This window comes from Globicephala melas, chromosome 13 (genome assembly GCF_963455315.2).
Source record: "Globicephala melas chromosome 13, mGloMel1.2, whole genome shotgun sequence".
In the NCBI taxonomy this organism is placed as follows: Eukaryota; Metazoa; Chordata; class Mammalia; order Artiodactyla; family Delphinidae; genus Globicephala; species Globicephala melas.
This window is the reverse complement of record NC_083326.1, coordinates 16,536,087-16,543,602: the sequence shown is the minus strand read 5'-3', so window position 1 is coordinate 16,543,602 and position 7,516 is coordinate 16,536,087. Positions and strand designations below refer to the sequence as shown.

The 7,516-nt window shown below is 52.0% G+C and overlaps 1 protein-coding gene across 6 annotated transcripts in view; it reads left to right on the top strand.

Moving 5' to 3' along the window:
• The first annotated feature begins 5,252 nt into the window (after nt 1-5,252).
• The window catches only part of RNF152 (ring finger protein 152), an 81,991-nt gene continuing 79,727 nt past the window's right edge, over nt 5,253-7,516 (top strand). The window contains exons 1-2 of one of the 6 annotated variants that reach the window (XM_060310376.2): nt 5,253-5,323; nt 6,987-7,110. The gene's annotated coding sequence lies outside the window, so the exon portion shown is untranslated. Of the gene's footprint in view, nt 5,324-5,713; nt 5,844-5,932; nt 7,111-7,516 lie in introns of those variants that run through there. The other 5 variants (XM_060310374.2, XM_060310375.2, XM_030868096.3 and 2 more) reach the window with 5 other exon arrangements.

The following is a 7,516-nucleotide window of genomic DNA, read 5'->3' as shown; positions in this document are numbered from 1 at the left end:
TTTGAATGATTAGGGCAGGAGGTGGCTGAGAACACAGACAGTGGGAAGAAGAGGGTGGGTGAAGCCAGGTCTGGACCTGGAGCAGGTATGGGGTGCCAGGTCAACTTGGGCAAGATGAAGGCTAGGGACGGAGTACAGAAGAATGGATCCTGGAGAGTCTGGAGCCAGCTTTGGGGACCCATAGGACAAGGCCTTGGATCCAGACCTGGGTCTCGACAAATGGTGATAGAACATCCTCATTCTTTTTCCCTTTTTTCTCAAAGCTGCACTTTTGCCCTAACTGGCCGCCGGAGCAGCAGGTGTAGTGGCCAAGCGAGGGGAGGAGCCCAATGGATGCCAGGAACCTGACAGCTGATGGAAAGGAAAGGCAGGGGAGGCAGCAGGAATGGCACGGGTGATAGAAGGTGGACGTGCTGTGGAGGGAGAGAGGATAGGACAGAAGATGGAGGTGATACACAAGGGTGTAAGAAAGGAGCTACGCTTTCCAATCCTCTCCTGACTGATCAGCTGTGGCCACTCCAACCCATTAGTCAGTGAGAACAGTGTCTCATATTGATTGTACAAGGAAGAGAATTCAGTTTATAATGATTTCCTTCCACCAAGCTTATAGCAAAGACACTAGCAACTTACTGGTGGGAGCGAGGGTCTCACTCAACCCCAAACCGTACAAATGTGATGAGAAAGCAGCAGATACCTGCTGCTGAGGAGGGTGTCCGGAGGACCATGGCATCACACTGTAAGCTGACACTCAGCCAGGACGCACCAAAATGGCCACCTTGTTTATGGTCATCATCCAAATTGACTGGCGGATGCCTGTGCCTATAGCTCTTGACTATCATCCCTGCTTGTGGCCACATAATTCTAACCAACAGTTTTGGAATGTGCATTGTACATATTAAAGATGAGGTTAAGAAAAAAGATGGCTTTGTTCAACCCATCGCCACTTTTAGAAAAGCAATCTGGGTATGGTTCTTATGAAATCCTTTGGAGTTTCCAGAATACTGCAGTTATTTTGTTCCAGATGAGGCTGCATTGTCCATAGATAGTACCTGGCTCTAAATAGGTAAGAGATTAGACACTGTTTCAAATATAGTAGCTCTCTCACTTAGAGAACACCTTACTGGAATAATTAGTCTGTTGAGATTGGTTTACGTAGGGCCCCCAAATAAAAACCAGTCTTGAAATGTGCACTATCTTTAGCAATCGCTAACAGTAAACTATCTTAGACTATATGTACTTGAAGACCGTTTTTTACACTTTTAAAAAGACTATGTGTACTTTAAGGTGGCAAAAAAATCACATAAGTGAAAAAGTAAATTTGCAAATTGAGAAAGAAAAATTCACTCTTTCTCCTGGTTGTTTCTCCTTTACTTTCACATATAATACTTCACTTCTGACACTTCCGGTCACCAAATGTGTGGAGTTTTTCCCCAAGGTAAGTAATTCTCTGTGACACCATAAGGCAGCTGGGCGGCTTTATGATTTAACTCAGATCTGACACTGGAGAACTGGAGTTACCTGGAGATAACGTCAGATCCCAAAGGTGAGGGATTCAGTCCTAGAAGACTGCACACCCCCCAACTTCAGACGCCAATCAGAAGTCCAGATTGTCCCCTGTGCTTCTGACCAGTCAGCTCTAAATCAGAGATTCCCGCCGTAGGTTTGATTAATTTGCTAGAGCAGCTCACAGAACTCAGGGACACCGTTTACTTACTGTTTACCAGTTTATTATAAAAGGGTACAATAAAGGATACAGCTGAACATCCAGATGGAAGACACGCATAGGGAGAGGTACGTGGGAAGAAGCGAGGAGCGTCCATGCCCTCTGCAGGCCACCCCTCTCCAGCACCCCAACGTGCTCACCAACTGGAAGCTCTCTGAACCCTGTACTTTTGGGATTTTTATGGAGGATTCATCACAGAGACATGATCGATCCGTAATTGCACTTCTCCCCTCTTTGGGGGAATATGGAGTGGGGCTGAAAATTCCAAGCTTCTGATCTTGGTCTTTCTGGTGACCAGCTCCCATCCAGGAGCCCACCCAGGGTGACCTCATTAGAACAAAAGACATTTCTATCACCTTGATGTCAGGAACCAGCATCAAAGACCAAATATTAGAATAAAAGATGCTTCTAGTGTACTTATCACTGAGAAAATGACAAGGGTTTTAGGAGCTCTGGGCCAGGAACTGGGGGCGTGGACCAATATATATTTTTTCCTATTATTTCATACAAATCTATTTGGTTTAAACACCCATTAGGAAGGATGATAATGTGTTTGGTTAAATATGCCTCTGGGTTATTCACAGCACATGAAAGCTGTCTAAATGCAGCTCCTACTTCAATGTTTTTAAACAGCTTTATTTAGGTATAATTTATGTACCATAAAATCCACTTGTTTTAAGTGTACGACTATCGCCGTAGTTCAGTTTCAAGATGCAATTTTAATATGTAAAACTCAACATGTTAAACAGAAAACTCATGCTCATTATTGGGCTGGATGAAGATCTTTAGGGGTCTTAAGCACCCGGCAGGGTTTGTGTGCTTCCCTATCCTCATTCTCCTCCGACTCTGCCTCTCTCCTGTATTTCCTCCTTCTCTCCCTCCCTCTTAGCATCTTAGGTGCTCAGGGAACAAGTTGAAATATAATCTCTGCCCTCGAAGATCAAGAACACAGTCACGAAAAGTGATAACAAAAGATTATCACATTGTTTTGTGGAAGTGACATCCTGATAGAAGGGCAGTCCTGGGAATCATGGGGTCACATTTATCTCAGCCCCACCCCGTGTTCTAGGAGATTTAAGGGTTCAGCTCGATAAACATTTATGGGATACCTATGCTTGATGCTGTGGGTACAAAGATGAATAAGAACTCATCCCTGCCTGGATTTAAGCAGCTTTCATTCAACCTCAAGTGACTGTGCATCAATAAATGTTACTGGTCTGACTAACCTTGTAACCCAGTCCCAGTACCTTGACTCAGCCCAGGGGAGTGAAGTGGGGATATTAGAGCCCTCCCCCTCACACACGTCCTGTCTGATGGCAGGAAGTCTCTCCCTCTTCAGCTCTCCCCTCAAAAGGCACCTTCTCAGGGGGCCCTCCCTGGCCACCAAACTAAAATTTCAGCTTCCATCCAATACAAAGTCTTCACAACACCCCTCCCTGCTTGATTTTCCCCTCTTTCCTTCCCTTTCCCTCCCCAGCACACAGTTTCTTTCTCTTATTTATTATCTTGTGTATTCCCGGCTTCCTCCATTAGGATGTAAAGTTCTGTGAGGGTAGGGATGTGGGTCTGTTTCCTTCTCTGTCCTAACTCTAGGGCCACGGTCCAGGTACAGAGTCCACACTCAAGGAATATTTGTTGAAGGAACTAAGGACTATCTGATCCTATCTTACTCCCCAGTGCCGGGGGCCCCATCCTGATAAGCCTGGTTCTTCAAGACCTGGGGTGCTGCCTTGATCTCGTCTCCCTCCCTCCCACACATGGGCACAGTGCCTCAGTCTGGAGCGTGATGCCTTCCTGAAGCTTTGACCATGCTGCCTGCCAGCGTGCGCTTCTCAACACTGCCTGCTCCTCACTGCCTTGATCCTGGAAGTGTCTCACTAAAGAGTTCTTTTCGACATGTAGTTGCCTGTGCCTCTCCTGACTCAAACCGTGGCTGCCTGCCCCGGCGCTGGCCCCCAACTCATCTTAAGAGCTGCGTATCCCGGTCTGCCCCACTAAATTAACCTTCTCTGTGTGACAGCTTTACAAGACTGGACAGAAGGCAGAACACCCGTGATGTGGTTGTGAATTAAAATACCAGTCAGGGGGAATGAATGACTAAGGGTGTTAGAGTTTACCCAACACCATGCTGAATGCTTGAATCCTCCCAAAGAATTGTTTGGAAAGCAGCTGAAAAAGATTTTAAACATTTTGTAATAATTAGCGATCTCTGAAAGTAGCTTCCTCAATGTAGTCTTTAAAATCACTCTTGTATAATAATATTTCTAGGCTAAACTTTTCTAGTAAAATCTTGGTGTGTTGTAACTCATCATCCTATTCAAAGCTCCTGGTCAATATCAGAGTTTTCAATACTCTTATTAGCTTCTCATTAAAAGAACAACAACAACAAGGAAAAGAATTTTTTTTGGTTCCTGAAGTTGAGCCTGAAAATAAGACTCCTGAAGTTTTCTACTCCAAGAATATATGTCTGCTTTTAAAGCAGACATATCGCTTTCCTTCCTGCCAGGTGTACAATAGAGGATATAACTTCAGGGAGCAAAAGGACATGGGTCAGCCAGGTGAACATTTTATTTGGGATCCTAGAAAAGCCTGATACCCATCAAGCTTTATGTTTCTTGGTGACTGATTTCTGTATGTGCTGAGTGACCGCACATTTGGGAACACTATTAACAGGTTTTTATCTGAGGGACAAGAAGGGTCCCTTGAGTACACTTTGAATTTTAGTAGGTCACATAGCGTGGTTCATGGGGCTTCCATCTCGTAATCTTGGCAGAAGCATTTACATGAGCTATTGGGAGAGGTTAGAATGGGAGTTCTTTTCTTGTGGACAAGACTGTAGGGACATAAAGACAGCTCCATTCTGGCAGCCCAGAAAGGCTGCCCGCTCTGCTGGATGACTAGGGACCACTCAGTTGAACCCTGGTGCTGGAGATCCAGGAAAGTCGGCAGGCTTCACTTTACTAGAGTCATAGAACAGACTTTTGGGTTTCCGTTCTGCAAAGAAATCCTTTAAAAAGGCAACAGAGAGCATGGACACCATCCTCTACCAGCGACCTCCCTCCTCCATTCTGCTATTCTGCAGTTAACACAAGAGCCACGCCTAGATTTTCTCGGAGGAACTAGACATTCTAAGCATGTCCCTAAGGTAGGAGTTCGGTTTCAGGGTGGAGAATAGGGTGCGCCCCGAGGTCCCGGGGATTCGCACTGACATGTAACCCTCAGGACTGGCCCCTCCCAGTTCCTGCTCCCTGCACCCCATCCTAGGGAACCAGGTGGTGGAGTGTCATTCAGGCTTCTTTGGACGCATCCTCCCCTCCACCAAAGCAGGACCCCGCCCTGCCTGGACCACATGAACTCTTAGGGGCAGCCAGAAAGTACCAGCGGTGACGCGGACCCAGGGCAGTTTCTGGAAACGTGACGATCTCGACTCCCCCCTCGCTCGGTCCCCAGGTCCCGAGCTGCAGACTGGTCCCCGCCGGCCTCTGCCCCTACCTCAGACCCGCCCTCCTGCCGGCCGAGCTCGGCCTCCTTTCACACCTGATTCCAGCTCGGGTCCCACTCGCGCGCCGTGGAGGGGACAACGTCGAGGTCCCGGCCGAGGTCGGGCACTTGGAGGCAAGGCCGAGGGAGCGCGCGGGGGAGGGTGGGCGGCTCCTCAGCCCGTGAGTGGTTTGCGATTTGGGACTGACAGACTGAAGTCCTGGACCAGCGGAGAGGTGGGAGGGAAGGGGCGTGGGAGGTGGAGCCGCCGGGGAGGGGCGGTGCCGCGGGGAGAGGAGCCCGGCCTCTCGCCCCCACCCCTTTTGGTGCCCGAGTCTGGGCGGTGACACAAAAAGCTCCCGCTCCTAGCCGAGCGCCTGGCGGCGGTGTTCGACTGCGAGCGCGGAGGGCGGCCGGGCAGGTGGGGCGCCTCCTGAGGGTCCGAGCAGGGAGCTGGGGCTGCAGGCGCCGCCGCCGCCGCGCTCCCCGCGCCCGCCCCGCAGCCCTCGGCGCGCGTCTGGCCGAGCGGGTGACGGGCGCGCCGGGACCCCCCGGCGATGCTGCTGCTGCCGCTGCCGCTGCCGCCGCCGCCGTCGCCGCTTCTGTAGGGAGCGCCGGAGCCCGCTGCGGAGAGAGGTCGGTGAGTTTCGGTTTCTCGGCTCTGTTCCTCCTGGGTCGCAGGCGGCGAGAGGAGCGCGAAGGGATGTCTGCGCCCCCGCGGCGGCCGCGCCCGGAACTAGGGAAGCTGGAAAGGGGAGGTGCCGCCTGGCGGGTAGAGGGGGCACCTTTTGGACTGTGGAGAGCGGGGTGGCGGGGCCGCAGGAGTCGCGGGGAACGGGGCCCGGGGCGCGGCGAGGGAGCCCGGGAGCGCGCGGGAGGGGGCCCCTGGAGTTGCGTCTCTCCCGAACGCCGGCAGAGCTGCGCCCGCGGCTGGGTCTCGGGAGCGGCGCTATCGGCGGTTCCGCCGAGTCCTCGGATGCCCTCTGGAGCTCCTGTCCGAGGGAGCCGGTCTCGTGCCCGCGCCGCGCGCGCCCCCCCGGGATGGGCCCCTGGCAGGGCCTCTGTCGAGCGCTTCCGCCCCCCCGGAAGTTGTCTCTGCGGTCCCCGGGCCCCTCCGGGGAGGAGAGGGCTTAGTGGAGGGATAGATGTTGGGGGTCTTTTGTGCGCACCCACGCGTCCGGGGCGCTCGCTCCTGGGAGGGCAGCGGCAGCACAAAGCAGGCTGGACTCGTGGGACGCTGCTCCGGAGGCGGCGGTCCCCAATCCCGCCTAGGCTGGGGGCGGCGCCGCAAGGTTTTGGAGAGAGTAGAGAAATCGGCAAAACAGTGACCGGGACTTGATGAGGTGGCGGACAGGGGCGATGGAAAGAAGGATGCTCGCGAACGCAGCGCTGGTGTGTCTCTTTGGGCGCGTGACTGGGCGCCCCGCGTTCCCACATAACCGGGTTTACCTAGTATATTTTGCTTGTGTTCCACGGTGCTATGCTATGCCTTCTCGTTTTTCTTTCTTTCTGAGGGATTACCGTTGCCAGTGGAGGCTCTACAACCAGAGGATAACTTAGGGGCGTGGGAGACTGCAGAGGAGTCCGGGGAGGTCGTTGTTTGTCCCGCGGAGACGATTAGGAAGCGTTACGCCCCTCGGCGGCCCGCCAGCCCGCCACACCTCCGCCGCCTTCCTCCACCTCCCCCCAGTGCACCCACGCCACCACCGCTGCTCTGCCCGGGAGGTCGTTTGGGTTTCTCTGCTGCGCCTATCTAACCCTTACTGCATGTATTTCACTGCAGGCTGAACAAAGCTCAGGCTCAGTTGTGCTTCCTGCTTGTCAGCCTCTTGCCTCCCAAACGCGTACCATTTCCACTTGATGTCATCACGCAGAAGGGGGTGAAAGGGACTCGGTGACAGATTCAGGTAACCACCGCTAATCTGGGTAGCCTCCTGGGTGTCTCTGGGTCATTCAGGTCAACGGGCGTTTGCAGGGGGGTATTTGGGTGGTTTCTGCCTCACACCATCCATTCCTATCTGTTTGGAGCAGAAGGGGCTGCTGAAACTCCTGATTCAAAGAAAGAAATTGCAAAAGACTTGAAACCTTCCTTTTGAAGAAGTCATTGAGGGCAGGCTGCGTTTGGGGTTGTATAAATTCCACCTGGTTCCCTTTGAGGGGAATTTGATATAATCTACACATAGGCAGTTGTAGCTGAACGTGGGGTTTGGATTTGTGTCTGCTTTCTTATCTGTAGTAATACATTTTGGCTTCAGTCTGTAGATGGGATATCATTTGTTGAAAAGGTATTGGTCAAATGTCCTAATTGTTCAC